This window comes from Callithrix jacchus, chromosome 15 (genome assembly GCF_049354715.1).
Source record: "Callithrix jacchus isolate 240 chromosome 15, calJac240_pri, whole genome shotgun sequence".
Classification (NCBI taxonomy): domain Eukaryota; kingdom Metazoa; phylum Chordata; class Mammalia; order Primates; family Cebidae; genus Callithrix; species Callithrix jacchus.
The window spans coordinates 72,406,453-72,419,934 of record NC_133516.1 but is presented as its reverse complement, the minus strand read 5'-3'; the positions used below and the strand labels follow the sequence as shown (position 1 = coordinate 72,419,934).

The 13,482-nt window shown below is 39.4% G+C and overlaps 1 protein-coding gene across 36 annotated transcripts in view; it reads right to left on the bottom strand.

Moving 5' to 3' along the window:
- Positions 1-13,482, bottom strand: part of TMCC1 (transmembrane and coiled-coil domain family 1) — a 254,921-nt gene that overhangs the window by 45,749 nt on the left and 195,690 nt on the right. The gene's annotated exons all lie outside the window — the stretch shown is intronic.

The window sequence follows — 13,482 nt, the reverse complement described above, 5'->3', positions numbered from 1 at the left end:
GGGGTTTGTTTTCTCATGTAGAAAAAATTTAATCTGAACTTTGTAAACTGACTTATACAGGTTTAGTGATCAAACTAATATTACTCTTTTGTAATGTTTACTGTTTTAAAAATGATAGTCTGTGTTAATCTAAACTGAATCACAATGCTGACAAGCTTTTTATATTAATAGCAATTATATGTCAGCTTAAATATCTCCAGTATCTTATGGTAATTTAAAAATCACAGACTAATGTTAAATGGAGCTAGTTAATAAGTAATTTTTGGATGCCCAGACGAATTTCTAATTAGAACACTAAAACACTGTTTAAACATAGTTTTAAGCTTACATACTTTTGCTTGTTCTGTATATGCTATTAGAGTGGTTATATCTTAGAGTAATGTTAATAAATGACTTCATTTTTACCATGCTAAGAAGGTATAAAACAGATGTGTGTGGCTATAGAAAGTCTATGTGTATTTGTGAGCTTTAATAGTCTGCTAAAATGCTTGTGTATGATGTAGTTCTTATTATCCATTCTCTCCACCCAGTTTTCTCTCTGAAACAGAAGTCATAATTGTGTTCTGTTTCAGAAGGTAGGTGATCCTCCTACCTCAGTCTCCCAAAGTGCTGGGATTATAGGCGATTTTCTTTTGTTTTTAAAGGAAAAGAGCATTTTTTTGGGTCCCAAAGTAAAGCAACAGTTTGTTCCAGAATGTGAAAGGCAGACAAATCATTTATTTATTTTTTAAGATGGGGTCTCACTCTGTTGTCCAGGCTGGAGTGCAGAGGTGCCATCTCAGCTGACTACAATGTCTGTCTCCCAGGCTCAAGTGATCCTCCTACCTCAGCCTCCTAAGTAACTGAGACTGCAGGTACACATCACCATGCCCAACTAATTTTGGTATTTTGTGTAGAGATGTGGTTTCACCATGTTTCCCAGGCTAGAAAGACAAATCTTAAAAAGTGAATTTGATTTGCGTTGGAAAATAAACTACTGGGATCTAAAAAAGAAACCATGAAACATGTTAACATTTTGGCAAAATTTAACCAGCTTTGATGGGCTTGCTTCTTTGGTTTACAGATTAATGCCGCCATCTATAATATGAAAGATAATTTTTATTTGTAATTTTCTTAGAGAGCACAATAATTTTCTGGCTTTATGTTGGATTATGTTCTAGATGATTAAATACAAACCAAAACAAACCAGAAAGAACAAAGGTTCTTGTGAAAGAGCTTAGATTCTTTACAATTGTAGTATTCTATCTTTTATTCTCATTTTGATTAAATAATCAAGTATTGTTTCTTATCCACAATCCTATCTTAATCAGGGGCCCAAATCTCCTTTGTTAACTCTTTTGATCTTGCCTTCCCCCAAGATTGAATCTTTTTGTTTGTTTGTTTGTTTTTTGAGACAGGGTCTCTCTGTATTATTTAGGCTGGAGTACAGTACCTCAATCTTCCTGGCTCAAGTGATCCTCCTACCTCAGTCTCCCAAAGTGCTGGGATTATAGGCGTGAAACACTGCCCAGCCCATGTTATCTTAATGTTCTATTTGTCTGTGGCAATATGAGGAGGTCCTTTCACTTTCTCCTTAAACTACTTTTAACCCACGTTAGTTGATTGATTCCACCTCTGTGATCTGAATAAAACATTAAGTAGTATCTGATTTTCATGGAATACTGAGCATTCAGAAACATACTAAATTTTCCTTAACTTCTAATGGTAATATTGTTATTTGCATAGGATCAATACCAATCTCATCTCCTTTTTATCAAGATATAATTGGATTTTATAACCATATCTACCTGGAAAGTCATATGAGAACATCACATTTGAGAATGATTCTTATTGACAAACCACTTTAAGAAATAATAGTTGACTTTATATACGGAGCCAATGCCTACAAAGAAAGTACTGTCAGAACACTGGCTTGAGTCCTGAGGTGGTAAGGAAGGTCACTTCCTGGCAAGCCTTAGCAAACACTGGGGACTTGAAGATGAGATTAATTCACCCAAATTTATAGGTACTGCAGATGAAATCTGGTGAGAGGGTTTCTCAGGTGTATTTTCCTAATCTTGATATAGTAAATAATGCATGTTTACAAGTCCAGTCTGAGTCCTTATGAAAACTTCCACACAGAAGTTAACTGTGTTTAGTAGTTGCTCAGAACTGTATGGCTCTGGATTTGCAAAGATAGTTCAAGGATGACCCTGTATGACTAGCACTGTGGCTGCACCCATGTGAATAGTAAGTCCAAACCTAATGGGACTGTCAGAAGCCCCTTAAAAAACTATCAGATCTCATGAGAACTCACTATTAGCATGAGAGTAACCAGCCCCACAATTAAGTTACCTCCCATCAGGTCTCTCTCACAACACATGGGGATTATGGGAACTATAACTCAAGATGAGATTTGGATAGGGACACAGCCAAACCATATCATTCTGCCTCTGGCCCCTCCCAAACCTCATGTCCTCACATTTCAAAACCAATCATGCCTTTGAGAACTAAGTTCTCGATTTTTTAATTCTTGCCCAAATTCCTGTTTAAGGGGTCTGGGGAGTCATACCCTACGAACCATAAATTCTCATCAGACGGGTTTTATTTAACCCTATGTATCATGATTTATTTTTCAGTCTGACTCTGGCATAACACTATGTGACAAAGAAGATGATCAAAATATTTTACCCCCAAACATATTTTCTCTGCCATATTTTGAAATGGCCTTGCAAAGCCATCCTTTGCAGGGAAAAATCTGCATCTGTAAAGAATCTCTATTTTTTTTTTTTTTTGAGACAGAGTCTTCCTCTGTCACCCAGGCTGGAGTACAGTGGCACAATCTTGGCTCACTGCAACCTCCGCCTCCTGGGTTCAAGTGATTCTTCTGTGTCAGCCTCCTGAGCAGCTGGACTACAAGCATGCGCCATCACACCCAGCTAATTTTTGTATTTTTAGTAGAGACAGGGTTTCCCCATATTGGCCAGGCTGGTCTCGAACTCATGACCTTGTGATAAGCCCACCTTGGCCTCCCTAAGTGCTGGGATTACATGTGTGAGCCACCACGCCTGGCCAAGAATCTCTATTAATATAGTGAGATATTTTTACTTCCAATTCTGAAGAGATTAACTGAGAGTCTATCACCTTTTAAAGGTCTGAACAGAAAACATTTGTCACCTATTGTCTCTAAAGGCAGGTACTATGAAACTTCAAAAGAACCTTGGTCTCCACAATGTTTTGTCTTAACCTGAACATTTTCTATTAATCCCAGGTCTTTAGACAAACTCAACCAATGGTAAACCAGAAAATGTTTCAATTTGCCTATAGCCTGGAAGCCCCTGTGTTGAACTATCCTGTCTTTGTGGACCAAACCAATGTATTTCTTGAATGTATTTGATGTCTCATGCCTCCCTAAAATGTATAAAACCAAGCTGCACCCCAACCACCTTGGGCACATGTTCCTAGAACCTCCTGAGGGCTGTGTCACGGGCCATAGTCACTCATATTTGGCTCAGAATAAATCTATTCAAATATTTTACAGAATTTGACTCTTTTTGTCAGCACCTTCTCAACAGTCCCCCAGAGTCTTAGCTCATTTCAGTATTGACTCAAAAGTCCACAGTCCAAAGTTCCATCTGAGATAAAACAAAATCTCTTCCACCTATGAGCTTGTAAAATCAAAAGGAAGATAGTTAATTCCTAGATACAATGGGGGTACAGGCATTGGGTAATATAACCATTCCAAATGGGAGAAACTAGCTAAAACAAAGGAACTACAGGCACCATGCAAGTCCAAAATCCAGCAAGACAGTCAATCTTAAAGCTCCAAAATGATCTCCTCTGACTCTGTGTCTCACATTCAGGTCACCCCAATGCAAGAGGAGCTCCCGTAGCCTTGGGCAACTCTACCCCTGTGGCTTTGCAAGGTATAGCCCTGCTCCTGGCTGCTTTCATGGGGTGGCATTCGTGTCTGCAGCTTTTCCAGGTGCGCAGTGCAAGGTGTCAATGGATCTATCATTCTGGGGTCTGGAGGATGGTGGCCCTCTTCTAGCAGCTCCACTATGCAGTGCCCCAGTGGGGACTCTGTGTGGGGGCTCCAACCCTACATTTCCCTTCTGCACTGCCCTAGCAGAGGTTCTCCATGAGGGCTGTGCCCCTGCAGCAAACTTTTGCCTGGACATCCAGGCATTTCCATATATCCTTTGAAATCTAGGCGGAAGTTCTCAAATCTCAATTCTTGACTTCTGTGTACCTACAGTTCAACACCATGTGAAAGCTGCCAAGGTGTAGGGCCTGCCCCCTCTGAAGTCATGGCCTGAGCTGTACCTTGGCCCCTTTTTAGCTAAGGCTGGAGCAGCTCAGACACAAACACCAAGCCTGTAGGCTGCACGCAGCAGTGAGGGGTCCTCAGCCTGGTCCATGAAACCATTTTTTCCTCCTAGGCATCCAGGGCTGTGAGGGGAGGGACCGTCGCAAAGGTCTCTGACATGCCCTGGAGACATTTTACTCATTGTCTTGGTGCTTAACATTCAGATCCTTGTTACTTAGGCAAATTTCTGCAGCAGGCTTGAATTTCTCCCCAGGAAATGGGTTTTTGTTTTCTTTTGCATTGCCAGGCTGCAAATTTTCCAGTTTTATGCTCTGCTTCCTCTCAAACACTTTGCCACTTAAAAATTTCTTCCACCAGATACTGTAAATAATCTCTCTCAATTTCAAAGTTCCACATATCTTTAAGGCAGGGGCAAAATGTCGCCAGTCTCTTTGCTAACACGTAACAAGAGTCACTTTTGCTTTGGTTGTCAACAAGTTCCTCATCTTCATCTGAGACCATCTCTGCCTGGACTTTATTGTCCATATCACTATCAGCATTTTGGTCAAAGCCATTCAACAAGTCTCTAAGAAGTTCTAAACTTTCCTGTCTCCTGAGCCCTCCAAATTAGGAAGTTCTAAACTTCCCCACATTTTCCTATTTTCTTCTGAGCCCTCCAAACTGTTCCAACCTCTGCCTATTACCCAGTTCCAAAACTGCTTTCACATTTTTGGGTATTCTTAATAGCAGTACCATACTCTACTGGTACCAATTTACTATATTAGCCCATTTTCATAGGGCTATAAAGAAATACCCAAGACTGGGTGATTTATAAAGAAAAAGAGGTTTAATGGAACCACAGTTCCACATGGCTAGGGAGACCTCACAATCATGGTGGAAGGCAAGGAGCAAAGGCATGTCTTACTTGTCAGCAGAGAAGAGAGCATGTACAGAGGAAATGCTCTTTATAAAACCATCAGATCTCATGATAACTCACTATCACAAGAACAGCAGGAGGGTAACTGCCCATGATTAAATTACCTCCTACCAGAACTCACAACATGTGGGGATTATGGGTACTACAATTCAAGATGAGATTTGGGTAGGGACAAAGCCAAACCATATCACAATGTATTTGAATTCTGTCTGGGAGAGAATATAAATCTCTTTGAGTCCAATTCTCATTTGGACTAATTTTAACATCTTATTCGTTCCTTCATTAATTAGTGAGTTAAAAATCTCTGTGTGCTCCATCTGTACAAGAGTTATAACTTAACTTGAAAAAATAACCTTTCACAAAAGTCTGTACTTTTTATAATTTTACCTTAAAAAATAACCTTTCACAAAAGTCTGTACTTTTTCTTTTTTAAAACAACTAATTAAAAAGTAATTGTTTAGTTAGAGTTAGCAAGCTAACACACTCCGCCTATTTTCTTAAGGCCTGTACAAAAGAGCTACAGAATATTTTTATAGTTTAAAGAAGTTGTAAAAAAACAATTTCTTATATGTTACAGAGCACATACAAGGGACTCAAAGCCTAAAACATTTAGTACTTGGCCTTTTACAAAAAAAGGTATCCGCAAATCCCTGCTTTATTTTAATATGAATAATCAACTTGACAACATAGAAGAGAGTGAAAATTAAGTCAACATTTTATTAACAAAATTAAGTTAGGACCCTGACTGAGAAAATCTGTTCTTTAACTAAAAAGCTATCTAGATATGTAGCAGGGGTATTTTATTTGATTACACAGAAGATTTCCTTTGAAAAAAGGAAAGAAACTTTTAGTCCAGGCACAAAGGCTCATGTCTGTAACTGCAGCACTTTGGGAGGCCAAGATGGGAGTATCAGAGGTGTTTGAATAGGGGCTGGTTAAAATAAGACAGACTTATTGGGAGGCATTTCTAGGCTTTTTTAGTGACAGGATGAAACAGGAGGTCAGCACAAGATACAGGTCATAAAGACCTTGCTGATAAAACGGGTTGCAGTAAAGAAGCCAGCGAAAACCCACCTCACTGCTTATTATATGCTAATAACAATACATTAGCATGCTAATAGACACTCCCACCTGTGCCATGACAGTTTGCAGATGCCATGGCAACATCCAGAAGTTACCCTATATGGTCTAAAAGTGGGGTAAAACCTCAGTTCAGGGAAGTGCCTACCCCTTTCTCAGAAAACTCATTAATATTCCACCCCTTATTTAGCATATAATCAAGAAGTAACAATACATATCTTTAGCTGAATAGCTCAAGCCACTGCTACCTATGGAATAGCCATTCTTTTATTCCTTTACTTTCTTTATAAATTTGCTTTCATAGTTTACTCAGTTCAGATTCCACTCGGTCTGGATTGGGAACCATTTCCAAGGTAACAGGAGGATTGCTTGAGGCTAGGGGGTCCAGACCAGCCTGCACAACATAAAGAGACTCCATCTCTATAAAAACTAACAACAGGTTGGGTGCGGTGGCTCGCACCTGTAATCCCAGCACTTTGGGAGGCTGAGGCAGGCAGATCATCTGAGGTTGGGAGTTCAAGACCAGCCTGACTAACATGGAGATACCCCATCTCTACTAAAAAGAAAAGACGAAATTAGCCAGGCATGGTGGTGCATGCCTATAATTCCAGCTACTCAGGAAGCTGAGGCAGGAGAATTGCTTGAACCCAGGAGGTGGAGGCTGCAGTGAGCTGAGATCATGCCATTGCACTCCAGCCTGGGCAACAAGCACAAAACTCCATCTAAAAAACACCCCACAAAACTGCAGCAAAAATTAGCAGTGCATGATGTGGGGCATGCCTGTAGTCTCAGCTACTTGGGGACGCTAAGGTAGGAAAACAGCTTTGGCCCAGGAGGTTAAGACTGCAACTGCACTCTGGGCTGGAGACCAGAATAAAATCCTGTCCCTGAAACAAACCCAAACAAAAAAACTTAAGTATTACTTTATAAAGAAACTGTTCATTACTATTTTTTCCACTGAGTATTTTTACGCTTCTCATCATTGATGGAAGTTTACTGAATACACCCTTAGACAAAAACAAAACTGAACACTAGTTTATGGTTGGGTACAGTGGCTCATGCCTATAATCCTGGTACTTTGGGAGGCCTGAGGCAGGAGGATCACTTGAGCTCAGGAGTTCAAGACTAGTTCAACACAATGAGATCTTGTCTCTAATCTTTATTTTTTAAAAAGAAAATTTAAAAAAATCTAATGTATGAAATAAATGTGCATATTGCTAAATAATCTGGTAACAAAAGATAAAAAAACCCTATTAAGTTCAAAATCATCTATGTCAAGAAAATATTATTTTTTTCCTTAGTAATACAAACCTAATAATAGTCATTTTTATTGTGTTCGACACTTGAATATTGGTAGATGCTGAAAATTTCATGGGGAAATAGATTTCACCCTTCAAAATTTCTGGGAAAAAGGTGTCTTTTAAAATCTCTTTATTATACCACATTTTAAACATTGTAAAAGCAGCTTCAATTATTAACTCATGGCCCACACAACTGCATGCCCTCCCCCCATTATTTGGAAGGAAATCGTGGACAAAAGATGTTCTTAATAAAAGTGAATGCTAGTTCCAGAGGCTTTCATATTATTAAAGTCTACTACTGTCAGATCTAATCAATACGACTTTATTTTTTGGATAAAATTCCCAATACTCTCCTTCTTTCTATTCTCACTCTTTATTTTATGTATGAAAGATCCAGTGGGGAAAACTATCCAAAGGCCAGGGAATTTTATCTGTTCCCACAGACTGACCTTCTTGATATTGGTATCTAACAACCAAGTTTTTCCTAAAGTGGCAAAAGATGGGAAAATAAAAGTTGAGTCAAGGAAAAAGAAAAAGATAAATCTAATAAATCAATTAACATCTGTAGTCACTGACAGAATAGATCTTCAAAGAAGGTATCAAGGATAAAATGTACCAAATCAGTTGGCTGTGCATTACTCAAGAAGTCTCTTTTGTTCTTGCTCACCTGGCAACCACTTCAGCTAGAAAGTCCCTAACTGCATTAACCTCCCATAGGGATTCAGTAAGAGGTAGATTTTGTTTGACTTCAGCAGCGCTCTTTGTGTAAAAGTGAACCCTCATAACCAGCCAATGGGTGGGGAAATGGAAAAATACAAAGCAAGGAAATGGAAAGAAATTTAAAATCTTTTGAAATTACTGTGGTCATATGAATAAAGGCAAGTACTTTATTTCATTGCTTAAAAGCAATTCGTTCAGAAAGGAGGGCAAGGGAGGCTTTTACTTAGTGCCAGAATTATGAAATTTCGGGAAAGATTACAAGGACTAACCTTTAGACACTAAATTATCTGTCTTGCTTTCCAAGACAGTTAACTGAAGAAATACAATAAGCAACAAAGACTGCCTATTTAGGCACTGCCTACCTCAAAAAATCATGTACTACAATGTCATCTACCACTCATGGGACCCAAAGGTGCTGCAGGTAGCTGTTTCAAAGCTGTAAAACATCTTATAAAGCCCTGATGGTAATACCACCTCCAGACTCAAACATGGGCTGGGTAGTTTCCAAGTACTACCTACAAAGCAACTGCACAAGCACACCAAAATTTATTTCATAAAATAAAATGATTCACCTGATTCTTGTTTTTTAAAAAAAGAAGATCAAAGTTTTAAAAAATGAAATGGTATAATAAAATAGTATTTTTAATGTCCTGAGAAATAGTATAGTGGTCTCCAAACCTGAGGTCCATAAAGAGTCAATTGTTTTCAGGGTTTGCAAAGGCCCAACAGAAAATGTATGCTCACCTTTAATACAATAGAAAATGAATGCTCACCTTTAATAAAGTTGAGTAGGCAGATTTAAATAATATTTAACTTTGTCTGGAATTATAACTTCTCCAGGTAGTATCAGTACCAGTGCTGTTCAGAAATGCCAACTGACAATTGGTCCCTAATTATGGTTTGTTTGTTTTTTAAGAGAAAATAATATATGTTGTTGTAACATGATTTAAGTTTTTATTTTCCAAGTGAGGCCATACCTTCAATGTTAAAAAATATATATCAAGAAATTTCAAAAGTATAAAGTAAATCATTAAAATCTGCCCAAGCATCACAATTCAGTCCTGTATTGCTGGAAAACTATCACTTGAAAGTAATGAATAGGCAAACTATGTTGTTTTTTAAAATGCTATTTACCACAGTGAAGAGCTATTTTCAGGCTGAATGCTATGAATGTCAGAGGTACATAAACCATTTCTTGAAATCCTCACTTGGTAGCTCTTTTATAATTTCCAAATCCTAGGTGAAAAACATATCAAGTATATTGTGTCCATTATGAAAAATAAACCTTTAGGTCAGGCACGGTGGCTCAAGCCTGTAATACCAGCACTTTGGGAGGCCGAGGCGGGTGGATCACAAGGTCATGAGATCGAGACCATCCTGGTCAAAATGGTGAAACCCCGTCTCTACATACAAAAAATTAGCTGGGCATGGTGGCGTGTGCCTGTAATTCCAGCTTCTTGGGAGGCTGAGGCAGGAGAACTGCCTGAACCCAGGAGGCGGAGGTTGCGGTGAGCCGAGATCGCGCCATTGCACTCCAGCCTGGGTAACAAGAGTGAAACTCCATCTCAAAAAAAAAAAAATAAAAGAAAAATAAACCTTTTCTATATTCTCAGAAAATATGAAGATTGTTAAAAAAAAAAAAGCGGGGGGATTCGATGGGCTATTTTAAGTCCATGTAAAAACAAGGATTTAAGGTCTGGCGCGGTGGCTCACATCTATAATCCCAGCACTTCGGGAGGCTGAGGCGGTTGGATCACTTGATGTCAGGAGTTCGACATCAGCCTGTCTAACATGGTGAAATCCCGTCTCCACTAAAAATGCAAAAATTAGCTGGGCATGGTGGCATGTGCCTGTAATCCCAGCTACTTGGAAGGTTGAGGCAGGAGAATTGCTTGAACCCAGGAGGTTGAGGTTGCAGTGAGCTGAGATCAAACTGCTACATGCCACATGCCAGTGTGAGCAACAGAGTGAGACTCTGTCTCAAAAAAACAAAACAAAACACAAGGATTTATCTCAATTTGTTCTTTTCACAGTATTACTAGCCAGAGATGGCTTAGAAGGGGGGAAAAAAACCCACATACAAAGCTATTACACTGTTAAACAACTTGGTTGTATTCTTGGTTACTTAATTTTCCACCAAACTACATAGAGCTTGTGGTTTCAAAAATTGTTTACAGGTAGCCATCTGACTCAAAGAGATGTAACCAAGAAAGAATAGGAAGGTAAAGACAGATATGATAGATATTAACTGGCTACTTATGGAAATGCAACTCTTTCTAAGTTTCTTAAAATTTGTTAACGAAGCAACCAAATTGCTAAATTCTCATTCCTTCATCTTTTCTCTTAAGATACAACTACATTATAGTATTCTACTGTTTGACATCATTAAGCTCAGATAACAGGCTTATAAGTAAGTAAAGTAAGATGGGAGTTGGAAGAGTGCTGGTCTGCATAGGAGACAGAATTGAATCCTTGCTTTGCCAATCATCAGCTGTGGGACTGGTATGATTTATGGGGCTTAAAATGAATCCAGATTTAGTATCTAACGAACAGAAATTGAGTTTGCCAGGTTGAGGCTGGAGTTGAAAAACTAGAGAAAGTGTAACTGATAGCTGAAGAGACAAGAACTGCCAAAGATTAATGAAAGAAGTATAATATTTGGCTATTGACACCAGTATAGAGCATATACTTAATAAATGCTGTTGAATGAGTGAATGAATGAGTAGGATTTGGAGGATTAGCTGAAGTTTAGGATGAATAAAATGATAAAGAAATTTTACTCTGCTGTAGATTAGATGACCTTACAGTTGATACTAACTTGTCTTTCATTTCTTCCCAAAATATTATGTTTTAAGGCATTTTGCCTTCTTTGGTAGTTTTAACCTGAGGGGTCAAAGGCTTGAAGAAGAGATGAAGATTACCAGAGGGAAGATTACTAAAACATGATAGGGAGAAGTAGAGTAGTGGCAGAAAAATGTAAAAGAAAAGGGTTAACAATACTTCTGAAGGAGAAACCAGTAGGGTTTGTTGATTGTACACTGGAGATGGAGAAGAATGAATGAAAGATAAGGCCTATGTTTCCATCCTAAGAGAATGCTGATGCAATTCAAACCAGGAAAATGAAAAACAGTTTTGTTTGGAAAAAGAAAATTATGATTTCAAATTTAGATATCTTGAACTGCAGTAAGGGAAAAGCAGTTACTTAGAAATGGTTGGAAAGAAAGAAGCTACAATTTTGATCCAAAAAAAAGGATTTTCTTTTCTTTTTCTTTTTTTAGATGGAGTCTCGCTCTGTCACCCAGGCTGGAGTGCAGTGGCGCAATCTCAGCTCACTGCAACCTCCACCTCCTGGGTTCAGGCAATTCTCCTGCCTTGGCCTCCCAGGTAGCTGGGATTACACGCGCATGCCACCGTGCCCAGCTACTTTTTTGTATTTTTAGTAGAGACGGGGTTTCGCTGTGTCACCCAGGATGGTCTTGATCTCCTGATCTCATGATCCACCTGCATTGGCTTCCCAGAGTGCTGGGATTATAGGCGTGAGCCACAGTGCAGGCCCAAAGAAAAGAATTTTCTACAGACAGTTCTATAACCTAGTATCAATAATTAACATAAGATGACAAACATGAAGCCATATACTGTATTCACATGCTCCTTGGTCCAGTGCTTGTTCTATATCAAATGGCAAGAACATATTTATTTATTCATTTATTTTTTTGAGATGGAGTCTTGCTGTTTTACCCAGGCTGGAGCGCTCACTTGCAACCTCCGCCTCCCGGATTCAAGCGATTTTCCTGCCCAGCCTCCCAACTAGCTGGGATTATAGGCACATGCCCCAATGCCCGGCTAAGTTTTGCATTTTTAGTAGAGACAGGGTTTCACCATGTTAGCCAGGCTGATCTCAAACTCCTGACCTTAGGTGATCCGTCCACCATAGCCTTCCAAAGTGTTGGGATTACAGGCGTGCACCACTGTGCCTGGCCTGGGAAAAACATTTTTAAGGGAACAATTCTGCTGACGCCAAAACAGCTTTTAAAGATGCCAACCTCCTATCAGGCTTATATTAATCACAACAGTTGAATAAGAATCTGTACTGACCTGAAAATTAGCACAAGCATATGTTCACTGTCACAAGTTTGAACCAGAAAACAACTTATTCCTAGACTTTGATTGAGCTGGATAATATATACACAACAGGCCAGGGATAGTAATGATTCTAATTACAAAGGGGAAAAGGAAGAAGGAAGACATAATACCTTCTACTGAGGTCAACAGATAATTCTAACACAGAAAGTATAGAGAATTAATGTCTCTAGATCTTAATTTAGATGTCAATGTTTACTTAAAAAAATTCCAAGCTATAAAAGGATGGGATCAAACAAGTGTTGTGCAAAGGGCATTAGGGTACTAGGGGCATTACAGCTGGGGTTCTCACTCTCTAGCGAGAAATGAAAAGGAGGAGAGGGAAAAGCAGAGAGAGATGGAATATGCCTGGAGACTCTGGTCTTAACCAGAGTTACTCTTGACATTTTGGCCACTATGGCATCCGTGGGTTCCAGCACCCTCCTCTCAAGTCTTTGTGACAAACAATGTTCTATTTCCACAACGAGTAGGGGACTCGGGGGTGAGAGAGGGGAGTAGTGTGGGGAGGAAGAGGAGTTGATAATTTCCTGGACATCTGAACTGCTACCGACTGAATACCTGTAAGCCTTCAAATCTTGATTTTATTTATCAGAATTTGACAACAGGTGTCACACTCACTGGCCTGACTTCCTTATAATCAACCTATTGAAACACTTTTTTTTTTTGAGATGAAGTCTCACTCTCTTGCCCAGCTGGAGCGCAAAAGCACCATCTCAACTCACCGCAACCTCTGTCTCCCAGATTCAAGCGATTCTCCTGCCTCAGCCTCCCAAGTAGCTGGGATTACAGATGCATACCACCACACCCAGCTAATTTTTGTATTTTTAGTAGAGATGGGGTTTTGACATGTTGGTCAGGCTGTTCTCGAACTCCTGACCTTAAGTAATTCCCCAACCTCGGCCTCCCAAAGTGTTGGGACACAGGCAGGCGTGAGCCACTGCGCCCAGCCAAAACACTTTTTTATTTTTTGAGGTAGAGTCTTGCTCTGTCCCCCAAAGTGGAGTGCAATCTTGGCT